Source organism: Rhinoderma darwinii, chromosome 2, assembly GCF_050947455.1.
Source record: "Rhinoderma darwinii isolate aRhiDar2 chromosome 2, aRhiDar2.hap1, whole genome shotgun sequence".
Classification (NCBI taxonomy): domain Eukaryota; kingdom Metazoa; phylum Chordata; class Amphibia; order Anura; family Rhinodermatidae; genus Rhinoderma; species Rhinoderma darwinii.
Genome location: NC_134688.1, coordinates 213735495 through 213753685, shown reverse-complemented (window position 1 = coordinate 213753685; position 18191 = coordinate 213735495). Strand labels below are relative to the sequence as shown.

General features: G+C 40.3%; 1 long non-coding RNA gene across 1 annotated transcript; it reads left to right on the top strand.

Annotated features, from left to right (window-relative positions):
* Window positions 1-10082: 10082 nt before the first annotated feature.
* On the top strand, window positions 10083-16621 carry LOC142740961 (uncharacterized). Its single transcript, XR_012880938.1, has 5 exons — window positions 10083-10212; window positions 11532-11566; window positions 13744-13806; window positions 15158-15260; window positions 16581-16621. It is a non-coding gene; the product is annotated as an uncharacterized LOC142740961 (long non-coding RNA).
* The last annotated feature ends 1570 nt before the right edge of the window (window positions 16622-18191 follow it).

Here is an 18191-nt window from a genome sequence, read left to right as displayed (position 1 = left end):
GTATCGTTAATGTGTTAGTATAAGACAGGACAAAGTGATCTAAAAGGATCCCTATGCGCTGCCTAAATGAATGGAGAGGAGTGCATGATGCTTATTGGTCAGCGTCATACACTCCCCTGTACAACGGCCACTTGGTCTAAAGTTAAAAAAAACACGCCCACTTGGGCATTAAGAAACTCATTAGCATAAATCTGAAATCACTAATAAAGTGGTAAAAATAGATAGTTTCATTAAATAAAAAGCATTACTGTCACCTACATTATAGCCCCGATCTCCTTATGTAGGAGATATGGCACTTATAATGTGGTGACAGAGACTCTTTAAAGCATCTGGAGTCAGTCTGATGGGGGATGTGATGTGTGTCCATGTAGTGGCTCATAAATCCAGGTGTTAGATTGAGACCTTGTGTCAATGACTGGAATTTTATCATCATCTTGAACTCCCAGTTTTTTCTTTCTCTGTTGTTTTTAAAATGACCCCTCAGTATTAGGACTTTTAAATCTGCCAAACTGTGATCAGGTCCAGAGAAGTGTTTTCCCACGGGTGTATCCACCTCCTGTTTTATTGTATGTCTGTGAAGATTCATCCTGGTTTGTAGTTTTTGTATGGTTTCACCAATGTAGATTCCTTTATTGATGCACCTTGTACACAGTATCATGTACACTACATTGGAGGATGTACAATAGAACATCACTACACCTCTAGATTAGTTACTTGTGTGGTGTCGTTTTCAAAATGGGGACGTTTTGGGGGTGTTTCCTTGGTTTTGGCATCACAAGACCTCATCGAACCGAGATGGTGGGGCCCAGGGCCTGTCCCCCAGCGGTGGCGTGTCCCAGTTTCAACTGTATCTTCATCCTCAGGACGCAAAAACAGTTGAATCCAATGCTGGAGAAAGAACACATGTAAGGCTCTGTCAAGAAGGTCAAAAGTTTCCACAGCTGAAGGGGTTAATTAGTTAGTTAGGTTGTGCAACATGTAAAAGCTGGAGAGTTATGAGGTGCACATAGTGCGCCACAACAAATCTCCCAGCTTTCTGCCACACCGCCAATGCAAAAATCAGCACCACTACGTCCTGTATTGTAGTGCTTTTAGGCACCTGGACGTACTGGTGTGTCCTGTCAAAGGACAGGGTGACAGAACTGTACCATCAACTGTTTATGTCACAGCAGACTGACCAATAAATAGCTCCTTGAGAATGTGTATGTGATGGCACTGGCTCAGAAGCTGAGCCAGCGCCATCACCGCCAAGTATCGGCTGTCCGACACCCTTACATGCAGCGATCGCTGCATGTAGGTGGTTAGATCGCACCCCATGGTTGCTAATGACAACCGTAGCCTAACAATGGCTTCCTAGTACGGAAGCCTATAAGGCCCCGCCGGGAGGCAAAGCCTAATAGGCTTGCTGTCAGTGAATAGCTGACAGCTCTAATACACTGCACTATGTAGGTAGTGCAGTGTATTTAAATAGCGATCAGGGCTTTATGCCTTCATATCCCCTAGTGGAACAAAAAAAAAGTTCAATCAAGTTAATAAAAATGTTGTAAAAAAGTAAAAAAAATAAAAGTTTCACGTTAAAAAAGAACTATAACAGTCTTTTTTCCCGTAATAAGTCTTTTATTATAGGAAAAAAACGGAAAACATTAAAAAGTATATGACCCGAACTATAAAAATATCACACTATTTTACCTGCATGGTGAACACCGAAAAAAAATAAAATAAAAAACAATTCCAAAATCGCTGTTTTTTTAGTCACTACCGCTCCCAAAACAGAATAAAAAAAGCGATCTAAAAGTTGCATGTACCCCAAAATAATACCATTAAAAACTACAGTCTGACCCGCAAAAAACAAGCCCTTACACAGCTTTTTTGACGGAAAAATAAAAAAGTTATGGTTCAAAGAATATGGCGACACAAAAAATAATTTATTTTAAACAAATGTGATTTTATTGTGAAGACGCTGCAAAACATAAAAAAAAAAAAATATACACTACCGTTCAAAAGTTTGGGGTCACCCAGACAATTTTGTGTTTTCCATGAAAACTCACACTTATATTTATCAAATGAGTTGCAAAATGACTAGAAAATATAGTCAAGACATTGAGAAGGTTAGAAATAATGATTTTTATTTCAAATAATAATTTTCTCCTTCAAACTTTGCTTTCGTCAAAGAATGCTCCATTTGCAGCAATTACAGCATTGCAGACCTTTGGCATTCTAGCTGTTAATTTGCTGAGGTAATCGGGAGAAATTTCACCCCATGCTTCCAGAAGTCCCTCCCACAAGTTGGATTGGCTTGATGGGCACTTCTTGCGTACCATACGGTCAAGCTGCTCCCCCAACAGCTCTATGGGGTTGAGATCTGGTGACTGCGCTGGTCACTCCATTACAGATAGAATACCAGCTGCCTGCTTCTTCCCTAAATAGTTCTTGCATAAATTGGAGGTGTGCTTTGAGTCATTGTCCTGTTGTAGGATGAAATTGGCTCCAATTAAAGCGCTGTCCACAGGGTATGGCATGACGTTGCAAAATCGAGTGATAGCCTTCCTTATTCAAAATCCCTTTTACCTTGTACAAATCTCCCACTTTACCAGCACCAAAGCAACCCCAGACCATCACATTACCTCCACCATGCTTGACAGATGGCGTCAGGCACTCTTCCAGCATCTTTTCAGTTGTTCTGCGTCTCACAAATGTTCTTCTGCGTGATCCAAACACCTCAAACTTCGATTCGTCTGTCCATAACACTTTTTTCCAATCTTCCTCTGTCCAATGTCTGTGTGCTTTTGCCCATAATAATCTTTTCCTTTTATTAGCCAGTCTCAGATATGGCTTTTTCTTTGCCACTCTGCCCTGAAGGCCAGCATCCCGGAGTCGCCTCTTCACTGTAGACGTTGACACTGGCGTTTTGCGGGTACTATTTAATGAAGCTGCCAGTTGAGGACCTGTGAGGCGTCTATTTCTCAAACTAGAGACTCTAATGTACTTGTCTTGTTGCTCAGTTGTGCAGTGGGGCCTCCCACTTCTCTTTCTACTCTGGTTAGAGCCTGTTTGTGCTGTGCTCTGAAGGGAGTAGTACACACCATTGTAGGAAATCCTCAGTTTCTTGGCAATTTCTCGCATGGAATAGTCTTCATTTCTAAGAAAAAGAATAGACGGTCGAGTTTCACATGAAAGCTCTCTTTTTCTAGCCATTTTGAGAGTTTAATCGAACCCACAAATGTAATGCTCCAGATTCTCAACTAGCTCAAAGGAAGGTCAGTTTTATAGCTCATCTAAACAGCAAAACTGTTTACAGCGGTGCTAACATAATTGCACAAGGGTTTTCAAGTGTTTGCTAATCATACATTAGCCTTCTAACACAGTTAGCAAACACAATGTACCATTAGAACACTAGAGTGATGGTTGCTGGAAATGGGCCTCTATACACCTACGTAGATATTGCATTAAAAACCAGACGTTTGCAGCTAGAATAGTCATTTAGCACATTAACAATGTATAGAGTGTATTTCTGATTAATTTAATGTTATCTTCATTGAAAAAAACTGTGCACCGTTCACCCTATCCCTATATAGTAATTCATACTTACTACAGCCGGTCTTTTAAAAGATCTAGTGATCTAATACTTCTTGCCCACTTTCTCTCCTCCATATCCCCCTTTCCTTTATTTTCTCTTTTTTATAATGCAATATTTTTTGTATAACTTGTTGATGGTATTGACCATGGAAATGGTATCTATACACTTTTTATATTAGATAACTTACAATAAATTATAAATATCTTTGCTACTCAGTGTGTGCTGGTTATGACAGGGAATATATATATTTTTTTATATACACTACCGTTCAAAAGTTTAGTGTCACTTAGAAATTTCCTTATTTTAGAAAGAAAAGCACAGTTTTTTTCAATGAAGATAACGTTAAATTAATCAGCAATACACTCTATACATTGTTAATGTGCTAAATGACTATTCTAGCTGCAAACGTCTGGTTTTTAATGCAATATCTACATAGGTGTATAGAGGCCCATTTCCAGCAACCATCACTCTAGTGTTCTAATGGTACATTGTGTTTGCTAACTGTGTTAGAAGGCTAATGGATGATTAGAAAACACTTGAAAACCCTTGTGAAATTATGTTAGCACCGCTGTAAACAGTTTTGCTGTTTAGAGGAGCTATAAATCTGACCTTTCTTTGAGCTAGTTGAGAATCTGGAGCATTACATTTGTGGGTTCGATTAAACTCTGAAAATGGCTAGAAAAAGAGAGCTTTCATGTGAAACTTGACAGTCTATTCTTGTTCTTAGAAATTAAGGCTATTCCATGCGAGAAATTGCCAAGAAACTGAAGATTTCCTACAACGGTGTGTACTACTCCCTTCAGAGGACAGCACACACAGGCTCTAACCAGAGTATAAAGAGAAGTGGGAGGCCCCGCTGCACAACTGAGCAACAAGACATGTACATTAGAGTCTCTAGTTTGACAAATAGACGCCTCACAGGTCCTCAACTGGCAGCTTCATTAAATAGTACCCGCAAAACGCCAGTGTCAACGTCTACAGTGAAGAGGCAACTCCGGGATGCTGGCCTTCAGGGCAGAGTGGCAAAGAAAAAGCCATATCTATCTGAGACTGGCTAATAAAAGGAAAATATTAATATGGGCAAAAGCACACAGACATTGGACAGAAGAAGATTGGAAAAAAGTGTTATGGACAGACGAATCGAATGTTTGAGGTGTTTGGATCACACAGAAGAACATTTGTGAGACGCAGAACAACTGAAAAGATGCTGGAAGAGTGCCTGACGCCATCTGTCAAGCATGGTGGAGGTAATGTGATGGTCTGGGGTTGCTTTGGTGCTGGTAAAGTGGGAGATTTGTACAAGGTAATAGGGATTTTTAATAAGGAAGGCTATCACTCCATTTTGCAACGCCATGCCATACCCTGTGGACAGCGCTTGATTGGAGCCAATTTCATCCTACAACAGGACAATGACCCAAAGCACACCTCCAAATTATGCAAGAACTATTTAGGGAAGAAGCAGGCAGCTGGTATTCTATCTGTAATGGAGTGGCCAGCGCAGTCACCAGATCTCAGCCCCATAGAGCAGTTGTGGGAGCAGCTTGACCGTATGGTACGCAAGAAGTGCCCATCAAGCCAATCCAACTTGTGGGAGGGCCTTCTGGAAGCATGGGGTGAAATTTCTCCCGATTACCTCAGCAAATTAACAGCTAGAATGCCAAAGGTCTGCAATGCTGTAATTGCTGCAAATGGAGCATTCTTTGACGAAAGCAAAGTTTGAAGGAGAAAATTATTATTTGAAATAAAAATCATTATTTCTAACCTTCTCAATGTCTTGACTATATTTTCTAGTCATTTTGCAACTCATTTGATAAATATAAGTGTGAGTTTTCATGGAAAACACAAAATTGTCTGGGTGACCCCAAACTTTTGAACGGTAGTGTATATATTTAGATATTATACTCTGGACAGCACCGTGTAATAATAATTGATATATTTAAAGAGGCTCTGTCACCACATTATAAGTGCCCTATCTCTTAGATAATGTGATCGGCGCTGTAATGCAGATCACAGAAGTGTTTTTTATTTAGAAAAACGATCAATTTTGACTGAGTTATGACCTATTTTAGATTTATGCTAATTAGTTTCTTAATAGACAACTGGGAGTGTTTTGTACTCAGACGATGTCTGAGAACATGAATGGAGAGAAGTGTATGACGCTGATTGGTCACTGATTGGTCAGCGTCATACACTTCTCTTTACATCGCCCACTTGGTCAAAAAGTAAAATCAAGCCCAGTTGTCTATTAAGAAAGTCATTAGCATAAATCTTAAATATGTCATAACTCCGTCAAAATAGATTTTTCGAAAATAAAAACCACTGTTGTGATCTACATTGCAGCGCCGATCACATTATGTAAGAGATAGGGCACTTATAATGTGCTGACAGAGCCTCTTTAACTGCATAGTTTTGTGATTATTACAGAGATTTACAAATGTTCCATGATTTTGGATTCAAACTTTGGTAAGTGTTATTTATGTTTCTCCATGGTTACAGACTACAAAACAAGCCTGTGTGTAGTCTAATCCTGCAGTTATATGTTCTTCCACTCCCTCTTCCATCTCTACTTGCTAAGCTACGGGCAGTGCAAATGGGGATGTGAGTAAAACATGACTGCTGGATCAAATGACACAATTTGTTTGTAGTTTATAGTTATTTGAGACACACAGGTCTATATAGCTGTTTTTAGTCAAGACTATTTGTAAAGTTGCCTTATATTATATTTCAGATCTACTAGAGCCATAAAATGCAAAATTGCTCGTATACTTTAGGCCTCATGCTCACTTCTGTGTTTTTCTTCAGGGTGCTAGCCGTTTTTCTGACGGCTAGCACACTGACCCATTCATTTCAATGGGGCCATGCACACTTCAGTTTTTTGACAGTCCCGTTGCTCCGTTCCGATCCAAAGTAGAGCATGTCCTACTTTGGTCCGAGATTCCGTGACCGTGAGGCCCATGCAAGTCAATGGGGCCATCAAAAAAACTGAAGGCACACGGAAGGCATCCCTGTGCTGTCCGTGTGTGATGGAGCCATTGCCGAGCAACGGCCGGGCGGGCAGAAATACATTACAGATATATTACACTAATCGGCAGCCACTTGTCTCTATCAATCACTGATAGAGAAAAGAGGCTGCTGATTAAAAATAAATTAAAAAGCAGTTCATACGTACCCGGTCGTTGTCTTGGTGACGAGTCCCTCTTCTTCCTCCAGTCCGACCTTCCTGTATGACGCGGCAGCTTGTGATTGGCTGCAGAGGCCGCTGCAGCCTGTGATTGGCTGCAGAGGCGGTCACGTGGGATGAAGCGTCATCACTGGAGCCGGCCTTCTGACTTCATACTGACGTGTGTGACCGCCACTACAGCCTGTCATTGGCTGCAGCGGTGACATGGATGAAACGTCATCCCTGGAGGCCGGACAGGAGGAAAGTAAGTATGAACTTATTTATTTATTTATTTTATTTCATTAAAATTGTATTTTCCGAGCGCCGAGCATGGTACTGTCCAGGGTGCTGAAAGAGTTACTGCCGATCAGTGCAGCCCATTAACACTTTCAGCACCCTGGACAGTACCATGCTCGGCGCTCGGAAACGGAAACACGGAATGCACACGGCCGCTAAAACGGGCGTACGGATCCGTCAAAAACGGCTGTGAAAACGGTGTGGGAAGTGTGCACGAGGCCTAAAGGCAAGAAGTGTGTTATACATAAGACATTTTACACTTCCAGTAAACCGAACAAAAAAAACGGACATTAAAATAGACTTGTACTAGCCTCTGAAAAGTTAATAGACATACAAATTTTTTATTTGAATTATCTTTAGTTCCCCACCATTTGGATGTTGCAGAGAGTACAACTAAGGCTTCCTTCACATCTGCGTTAGGGGCCTCCGTGGCAGATCCGGCAGGGATTACCGGAGATTACTATAGACAATAGTGCAGCATACAGCGCTAATGTGCCTGGTAAAATCCCGGACACCCGACGGAAAGCCGACGGAACGCATTGAAGTCAATGGGTTCCATCAGCCGCTGGCGGTGTCCGCTTTGCAACAGAACCGTTGTTTCCATTATTTCCTTGTTCTGCTCCTCTGACAGAGCAGTTGAGCGGAATGTCACAACGCAGGTGTTAACATAGCCTATGAGAAATGAATGTCATTGGGAATTACAGCGATTCCTGGGTTTGAAGCAAACAGTGAATGTGTAAGAAGTTGGAAAATTAACCTTCTGATAAAGGCTTGGTTGGAACTTAAAAAAACTGAAATACATGTAAATGCTTTTCAACACTGTGCAAATGTATTTTCTTATATCGGTATATTGAAAATTTGAAAAAAAAAGCTGAAATTGCATGCTTTCATAGAACAGAAAAAAGTGCAGACTTGTAAGTTAGAAATAGAAAATTGAGACAAAATTACAGCTGTCAACACCAGAAGCTACGGGGCATCAACATAGGTCAATTTGTAAGCAAAAACAAAATGTACTGTGCATTTTACCACTTGAATTTCCACTGTGCTGTAATAGGTTTTCTGTGTGCATTAAAATGACAAAGCTAAATTCTAAACCCAAATTTAGCAATAGAAAAGGGAACAGTAAAAGTGTTTTACGCAAATTTATAAAGTCAAAACCATACACTTTGATGTCATCATTTGTTCAGTGAACACAGTAAAAATAAAGACCATAATTTCCCTTTGATGTCACATTTTAGATGTTATTTTTCTGTTTTGTTCACATGCATTCCAAAAGAGAAAGCTGAACACTCACATGTTCTAATTAGACGATGAGGAAACATAAAAAATAAACCTAGCAACTAAATTCTACCATAGCAGATATTCCTATGTTGGTGTTTTGACTTATGTTGATTAATAGACTTTAAATTATATGCATTAAATTCCTCTAAGTATTTCAATCTGCTCAGTAGGCAACAATTAGGCTGGATTCACACGAGCACATTACGTCCGTAATGGACGGACGTATTTCGGCCGCAAGTCCCGGACCGAACACACTGCAGGGAGCCGGGCTCCTAGCATCATACTTATGTATGATGCCAGGAGTCCCTGCCTCTCCGTGGAACTACTGTCCCGTACTGAAAACATGATTACAGTACGGGACAGTTGTCCGGCAGCGAGGCAGGGACTTCTAGCATCGTACATAAGTATGATGCTAGGAGCCCGGCTCCCTGCAGTGTGTTCGGTCCGGGACTTGCGGCCGAAATACGTCCGTCCATTACGGACGTAATGTGCTTGTGTGAATCCAGCCTAATGTATAAATTACTGCCTTAATTAACCTTTTGAGAGAACTTTTACGGTTAGGTAATCATGGGTTGGCACAACCTGCGGCACTCCAGCTGTTGTGAAACTACAATTCCCAGAATGCCCTGACAGCCTTTCAGGCCATGCTGGGAGTTGTACTTTCACAACAGCTGGAGTGCCAAAGGTTGCTGACCCTTGGTCTAGTTCCTGCTGGATTCTGCAGCTGTTTTTCTCAGCCTGTGGAAGGGTCATCTTGTTTTTCTGTTTCTAACCCTACAGATATAAACAAGATCTCTTCACTCACGGACTATTAGGCTATGTTCACACGGAGTATTTTGGGGGAGGAATATCTGCCTCAAAGCTCCAAACGGAATTTTGAGGCAGATATTCCTCCCCCAAAATACTCCGTGTGAATAGCAATGATCGCGCCGTTTTTCGCCCGCGGCCATTGAGCGCCGCGGGCAGAAAACACGCTTTCTCCTGCCTCCCATTGAAGTCAATGGGAGGTCGGAGGCGGAAGCGCCCGAAGATAGGGCATGTCGCTTCTTTTTCCCGCGAGGCAGTTTTACTGCTCGCGGGAAAAAGACGCCGACGCCTCCCATTGAAATCAATGGGAGGCGTTCTCGGGCCGTTTCTGCCGAGTTTTGCGACGCGGTTTCCGCGTCAAAAAACTCGGCAAAAGACCCCGTGTGAACATAGCCTTATAGAGAAGAAGTCCTCCAGCTCACCTGACACTTGCTGTATGTGTCGCGGTCATCGCACGGGCTCTCGTGTCGGCACACGATGGGTATAAACAGGCAGAGGCAAAAAGGTTGAGTCCAGCGCTGAAGAGGATAAAAAGGAAACTAGTTCCAAGTTTACTAGATATTCGATTAAAAAGGTCCAATAGGTTGGAGTCCTGGTGTGCAAACGGGAGTAAATAACGATCCAGTCCTGAAGCCTACGCGTTTCAGACGTTAGGCACGTCCTTAATCATGGCTGTTAAAGTTTTGGATACTAGGGCCCCGGTTTTTATATGCATGAGTTCCGGTTTGTGCAGCTGATTGGACTTGATTGCGTGTCAGCTTACGATAAGTCATTGAAACGCAAGCCAGAGCGTTTTGAAGATTCTACATGTGAAATTGCTAAAAAATAGAACATAATTGTGAACTATACTTATGGAAGAATGAGGGGCACAGCCTGGGGAAACAGAGAACGAGTATTTCTAACTGCAGGTTTTTAATTGCAATCAAGAAGTGTTAGGACATCGCTTCTGTGAGTTACGTAACATTGACTTCTTTGTTTACATGCTAGATCTTGTGTGTGTTATTGGCTGGCCGGATGAGCCAATAGGAAGCAAGGAAACCTGACGGGCCTCCTGGAATCAGCTGATGCTCCAAGTGCGATCTTATTCAAGGTAAGTAAGTATATCGGGCTGTCTACAATGATACTTGTTGAATTATTTCGGTTTTACGAGGACTAAATATGAAAAGAGAAAGTTTAGATTAGTTTTTTACTATGGAGCAACGTGGTATATGGATGTATATCGAAAACGACATGTAATTATAACGGGCGGCATCTTATTGAAAAATTGCATTATAGTTTCTCAGAATTTTTGGAGCATGCAATTTATTTGGTTTGCGTTACTAGGGGCCAGCATGAACTAGTGTGAACTAAGGATGAATAAAATAGTGGGTAATGCAGAAGGTGCTACTGTTGGATGTCCCGGGCTGAAAAACCAATTGTATATTAAACGGGTTGGGTATATATGATGTTTTAGTTTGTGCAAGATGCAAATAGTCTTGTAGTCAACTAATGAGGGAACTATGAATGTATTGCAGTTAATTAAATGGAAAAATAAATCAATAGGGGGGGGGCCCTTGGTATCTATGCGCTGAATCGAAGTAAAGGTGTAGAGTGCAGGGAGTGTAGGGAAAAAAGAAAAATTGGCAAAAATTAAGAAAATAGGGTGAGCGTGAATGACTGGCTAAAAAAAGTCAAAATATTGTATCGATTGCATTACAAAAAGCACATGTTATGTATGCAAAAAATATTGATTGACTTTGGGACAGACGGAGAGAGATCATTGGCTTGAGACTGTTGCTCATAAAGTATTAGTTACTGTACAAATAATAGGATGTATCCTTTGGAATACAGACTAAAGTATTAATACTGGAACATAAGTTCTTTCTTGAGGTTGAGTCCCTGTGGGAACCTCGTTTTTAGTCTGTATATCCAAAAAGCCTCTCGGAGATGAGTTTTATGTTTTAAGTCGCCTCCTCTTTTGGGGAGATGGATTTTTTCTATGGCGAAACATCGGAACAATTTTACTGATCGATTATGGTGATGGATAAAATGTTTAGAGGCACTAGAAATGTTTAAGATATTTGCATTTCTTATATAGCTGAGGTGTTCAAGGATCCTAATTTTAAATTTGCGGTTTGTGCAGCCTATATATTTTAGTTGGCATTCTATGCATTCGATAATGTAGATAACGGATTCGGAATTGCAATTAATGTAATTTTGGATAGTATAGGTGTCTAATTGTGTAGAGTCACTGAAAGTTTTGGTAGGGTGAGCATATTGGCATACCTTACAAGGGTGCTGTCCACATTTGTAGAACCCTTTGGTTTCCAACCACGTTGATTTGGTCTCCTGTGATGTAAATAGGGATGGTGATAATGTGCTGCCTATTGATGGAGCTTTTCTTGCTATTATTCTACACCCTTCCTTCAGGATGGACCTCAAGTCGACGTCCTCCATGAGAACAGGTAAGTACCTATCCACTAGATTTTTTATTTCCTCAAACTGGTTGCTTTGCTGTAGAACCAAGGTTGGTTGATTGGATTCTGGTTTGGTCGTTTTGTGCTGTTCTAAAAGTAGGGTTCTTGGTTTTTTGGTAATAATGTTTCGGGCTCTGTTGAGGGACCACTGTGGATAGCCTCTCTTTCTCAATCTGGTTGTAATACATTCTTGTTCTATATTGAACTGGTTAGTTGATGTGCAATTTCTTTTAGCACGATGAAGTTCTCCTACTGGAATGGCTTTGATTGTGTGTCTAGAATGATTACTTGTAGCATGCAAAATTGAGTTGGCTGAGGTGGGTTTCCGGTGCGTTTGAGTTGTAATAATTTGACCTATTTTTCCCTCTAATTCTAGGTCTAAAAAGACTATTGACGTTTTATCATGGTTGTGGGTGAACTTGAGATTGTAGGGGTTCTGGTTAAGATAGTCGACGAAGTTTGAAATATGATCAATGGGTCCCTTCCATATTAGCAAGAGGTCGTCGATATAACGTCCATACCACTCAATGTTTGTACCATGAGGGTTGTTGCTAGAAAAGATGTATAATTCCTCCCACCACGCCATTACCAGGTTTGCAATTGATGGGGAGAATTTGGCTCCCATAGAGACGCCTTTCAGTTGGAGAAAAATTTTTTCATCAAATTGGAAGAAATTGTGCTTCATTAGAAACATAAGTACGTTTAGGATATAAGTTTGAAAATTTCTATCGTAAGTACTGTGTGTCTGAAGGTGATTTTCTAAAGCAGTGTATGCTACATGATGAGGAATTGATGTATAGAGTGAGACAACATCACAGGTTAACCAGGTATAGTTCTCGTTCCAAATTTTGTCTTTTAACGAGATAAGGACATTTTTGGTATCTTTTAGAAAACCTGGAGTTTGCTGAGCCAAAGGTTGTAATAAGGTGTCGAGCCATTCTGATAATTTTTCTAATATGGATCCTATCCCTGAGACTATAGGTCTCATTGGTGGGGGATTAATTAGTTTATGGGTTTTAGGTAAAGCGTGAATTATGGGAGTAATGGGTTGTTCAACATATAGATAATTAAATTGTTTCTGATTAATGAAACCCCCTTGGAGACCTTCATTTAGTAAACTTTTCATTAAGAACTTTATTTTCACTGTTGGATTTGAGTCAAGTTTTTTATAGGTGTTGACATCAGATAGCATGTCGAGTATTGATTTTTGATAATCTGATTTATTCATGATGGCAATTCCTCCACCTTTGTCTGCCATTTTAATCGTAAGTTCTTTGTTGTCTTTCAAGGTTTTCATTGCTTTTTTCAGGCGGTTGGGCATGTTGGGTTTTGGATGGTTAGTTTTGAGTCTATCTGCTATACTTTGTAATTCTTGTTCAATGATAAATTGAAATCGGTCCATAGATTCGGTTCGTGCATTCACGGGATAGAATTTGGAATTGGAAGTTATAAAGTTTGAAGCCATCATAACAGTTTGGTCCGTTCTCTCCGGTTGCAGACTTTCCAGGCATGCTAGGGTTCTGAGTTCTTGGAAAGAGAATTCGGACGTGAGTTGGTGTTTATGGTTCTTGGAATCCCTATTGGGTTGGCTTGTGAGAGTCGTGGTGGTATTGGGGTCTTCTGTTGTGATGGAATCTTTGAGGAAGTATTTTTTAACAGTTAAATTGCGAATAAATTTGTTTATATCTAGCAATGTATTGAATAGATTGAAGTTATTGTTGGGGGCGAAATTAAGGCCCAGAGTGAGGACTTCTTCTTGGTCTGCCGAGAGAGGGAAGGATGATAGATTCGTTATGTTGGAATTTAATAGTGCTGGAACTTTCGCGACCGGAGGTGACGGGTTTGTTCTTGATAGGGTCGATTTGTGCTTCCTCCCGCCCCTCCTGCCTCGTTTTTTGACATTTGTGCGGTAGCTTCTTGTCTATGGTAAGGACGGGAAGAAGTTCCAACAAGTTCTTCTTCTGATAGGCCTTCTGCAGAGTCGGGTTCCGTGGAACTGAAGCTTACCCTGCTCGGTATATCTCTATAACGTTTGTATTGTTGGTTGCGTTGTTTTAGAATGGGTCTGGGTCTAGAAAAATTGCGTTCCTTTCGATTCCAGTTATATACTTCATTGTTCATATAGTCTCGTGTGTCCCGCTGAAACTTTGATTTCTTTGTTTCAGCTATGGAAAGATCTAGTTTGTCGATGTAAGAAGACGTGCGTGTATCCAGCTGTGAAAAGGCAGGTAAGCTTGAGTAGACATCCAGTTCTTTTTTGATGTCTATTATCTTGATTTCCAATTCTTTTAGTTTTTGTTCTTCTTGTCTCGTGATGAGGTTCATTAGCTTGATGGAACAATCAGAAAGAGTTTGGTTCCATTCTGTGTGGAAGTCTTCAGTGTATATAAAGGATGGCATTTTCTTCAAGCGTAGCCCCCTAGGAATCATATTTTTTGAGACGTAATTTTTGAGGGTAGTGAGATCCCACCATAGTTTTGCCTGTTGTGCCAGGTGTTTCTCCAAGTTATGGAATGAGGCTTCCAAATCCGGGTTTCTTTCAGAGGTGTTGCCACTGCTGCCAAAAACTTTTGCGGCCAGTTCAGATCTTGTTAACTGAGCCTCGTTTGACATGTTGAGCGTAGTCTCAAGAATTTATATAGTTATTGTATAGTATATTTCTTGTAACACAATTACATTGGGTGTCTCTCCAAATGTGCGGGAATTGGTGAGAAGAAGTTATAAAAACAATGGGAGGATTATTTAGCCAGAGTATAGTATACAAAATTGTTTTGAGAATCTTAATTTTGCATGGACGATTGATTAAATCCCTGTAGACATATTATCGTGACAGACTTGCATTAAAACTTCTCCTGTTGCACAAAAAAATTCAAAGCAGGAAGGTTGTACACATGTGTAGACAGATAGGTTCTTTTAGTCCTGAATAGGGCATGTGTATATAACGAGGGTGAGCACGTAAGGCAAAGCCGAAAACTCAGACAGAAGGTATATAGAGAAGAAGTCCTCCAGCTCACCTGACACTTGCTGTATGTGTCGCGGTCATCGCACGGGCTCTCGTGTCGGCACACGATGGGTATAAACAGGCAGAGGCAAAAAGGTTGAGTCCAGCGCTGAAGAGGATAAAAAGGAAACTAGTTCCAAGTTTACTAGATATTCGATTAAAAAGGTCCAATAGGTTGGAGTCCTGGTGTGCAAACGGGAGTAAATAACGATCCAGTCCTGAAGCCTACGCGTTTCAGACGTTAGGCACGTCCTTAATCATGGCTGTTAAAGTTTTGGATACTAGGGCCCCGGTTTTTATATGCATGAGTTCCGGTTTGTGCAGCTGATTGGACTTGATTGCGTGTCAGCTTACGATAAGTCATTGAAACGCAAGCCAGAGCGTTTTGAAGATTCTACATGTGAAATTGCTAAAAAATAGAACATAATTGTGAACTATACTTATGGAAGAATGAGGGGCACAGCCTGGGGAAACAGAGAACGAGTATTTCTAACTGCAGGTTTTTAATTGCAATCAAGAAGTGTTAGGACATCGCTTCTGTGAGTTACGTAACATTGACTTCTTTGTTTACATGCTAGATCTTGTGTGTGTTATTGGCTGGCCGGATGAGCCAATAGGAAGCAAGGAAACCTGACGGGCCTCCTGGAATCAGCTGATGCTCCAAGTGCGATCTTATTCAAGGTAAGTAAGTATATCGGGCTGTCTACAATGATACTTGTTGAATTATTTCGGTTTTACGAGGACTAAATATGAAAAGAGAAAGTTTAGATTAGTTTTTTACTATGGAGCAACGTGGTATATGGATGTATATCGAAAACGACATGTAATTATAACGGGCGGCATCTTATTGAAAAATTGCATTATAGTTTCTCAGAATTTTTGGAGCATGCAATTTATTTGGTTTGCGTTACTAGGGGCCAGCATGAACTAGTGTGAACTAAGGATGAATAAAATAGTGGGTAATGCAGAAGGTGCTACTGTTGGATGTCCCGGGCTGAAAAACCAATTGTATATTAAACGGGTTGGGTATATATGATGTTTTAGTTTGTGCAAGATGCAAATAGTCTTGTAGTCAACTAATGAGGGAACTATGAATGTATTGCAGTTAATTAAATGGAAAAATAAATCAATAGGGGGGGGGGCCCTTGGTATCTATGCGCTGAATCGAAGTAAAGGTGTAGAGTGCAGGGAGTGTAGGGAAAAAAGAAAAATTGGCAAAAATTAAGAAAATAGGGTGAGCGTGAATGACTGGCTAAAAAAAGTCAAAATATTGTATCGATTGCATTACAAAAAGCACATGTTATGTATGCAAAAAATATTGATTGACTTTGGGACAGACGGAGAGAGATCATTGGCTTGAGACTGTTGCTCATAAAGTATTAGTTACTGTACAAATAATAGGATGTATCCTTTGGAATACAGACTAAAGTATTAATACTGGAACATAAGTTCTTTCTTGAGGTTGAGTCCCTGTGGGAACCTCGTTTTTAGTCTGTATATCCAAAAAGCCTCTCGGAGATGAGTTTTATGTTTTAAGTCGCCTCCTCTTTTGGGGAGATGGATTTTTTCTATGGCGAAACATCGGAACAATTTTACTGATCGATTATGGTGATGGATAAAATGTTTAGAGGCACTAGAAATGTTTAAGATATTTGCATTTCTTATATAGCTGAGGTGTTCAAGGATCCTAATTTTAAATTTGCGGTTTGTGCAGCCTATATATTTTAGTTGGCATTCTATGCATTCGATAATGTAGATAACGGATTCGGAATTGCAATTAATGTAATTTTGGATAGTATAGGTGTCTAATTGTGTAGAGTCACTGAAAGTTTTGGTAGGGTGAGCATATTGGCATACCTTACAAGGGTGCTGTCCACATTTGTAGAACCCTTTGGTTTCCAACCACGTTGATTTGGTCTCCTGTGATGTAAATAGGGATGGTGATAATGTGCTGCCTATTGATGGAGCTTTTCTTGCTATTATTCTACACCCTTCCTTCAGGATGGACCTCAAGTCGACGTCCTCCATGAGAACAGGTAAGTACCTATCCACTAGATTTTCTCTCACAAGCCAACCCAATAGGGATTCCAAGAACCATAAACACCAACTCACGTCCGAATTCTCTTTCCAAGAACTCAGAACCCTAGCATGCCTGGAAAGTCTGCAACCGGAGAGAACGGACCAAACTGTTATGATGGCTTCAAACTTTATAACTTCCAATTCCAAATTCTATCCCGTGAATGCACGAACCGAATCTATGGACCGATTTCAATTTATCATTGAACAAGAATTACAAAGTATAGCAGATAGACTCAAAACTAACCATCCAAAACCCAACATGCCCAACCGCCTGAAAAAAGCAATGAAAACCTTGAAAGACAACAAAGAACTTACGATTAAAATGGCAGACAAAGGTGGAGGAATTGCCATCATGAATAAATCAGATTATCAAAAATCAATACTCGACATGCTATCTGATGTCAACACCTATAAAAAACTTGACTCAAATCCAACAGTGAAAATAAAGTTCTTAATGAAAAGTTTACTAAATGAAGGTCTCCAAGGGGGTTTCATTAATCAGAAACAATTTAATTATCTATATGTTGAACAACCCATTACTCCCATAATTCACGCTTTACCTAAAACCCATAAACTAATTAATCCCCCACCAATGAGACCTATAGTCTCAGGGATAGGATCCATATTAGAAAAATTATCAGAATGGCTCGACACCTTATTACAACCTTTGGCTCAGCAAACTCCAGGTTTTCTAAAAGATACCAAAAATGTCCTTATCTCGTTAAAAGACAAAATTTGGAACGAGAACTATACCTGGTTAACCTGTGATGTTGTCTCACTCTATACATCAATTCCTCATCATGTAGCATACACTGCTTTAGAAAATCACCTTCAGACACACAGTACTTACGATAGAAATTTTCAAACTTATATCCTAAACGTACTTATGTTTCTAATGAAGCACAATTTCTTCCAATTTGATGAAAAAAATTTTCTCCAACTGAAAGGCGTCTCTATGGGAGCCAAATTCTCCCCATCAATTGCAAACCTGGTAATGGCGTGGTGGGAGGAATTATACATCTTTTCTAGCAACAACCCTCATGGTACAAACATTGAGTGGTATGGACGTTATATCGACGACCTCTTGCTAATATGGAAGGGACCCATTGATCATATTTCAAACTTCGTCGACTATCTTAACCAGAACCCCTACAATCTCAAGTTCACCCACAACCATGATAAAACGTCAATAGTCTTTTTAGACCTAGAATTAGAGGGAAAAATAGGTCAAATTATTACAACTCAAACGCACCGGAAACCCACCTCAGCCAACTCAATTTTGCATGCTACAAGTAATCATTCTAGACACACAATCAAAGCCATTCCAGTAGGAGAACTTCATCGTGCTAAAAGAAATTGCACATCAACTAACCAGTTCAATATAGAACAAGAATGTATTACAACCAGATTGAGAAAGAGAGGCTATCCACAGTGGTCCCTCAACAGAGCCCGAAACATTATTACCAAAAAACCAAGAACCCTACTTTTAGAACAGCACAAAACGACCAAACCAGAATCCAATCAACCAACCTT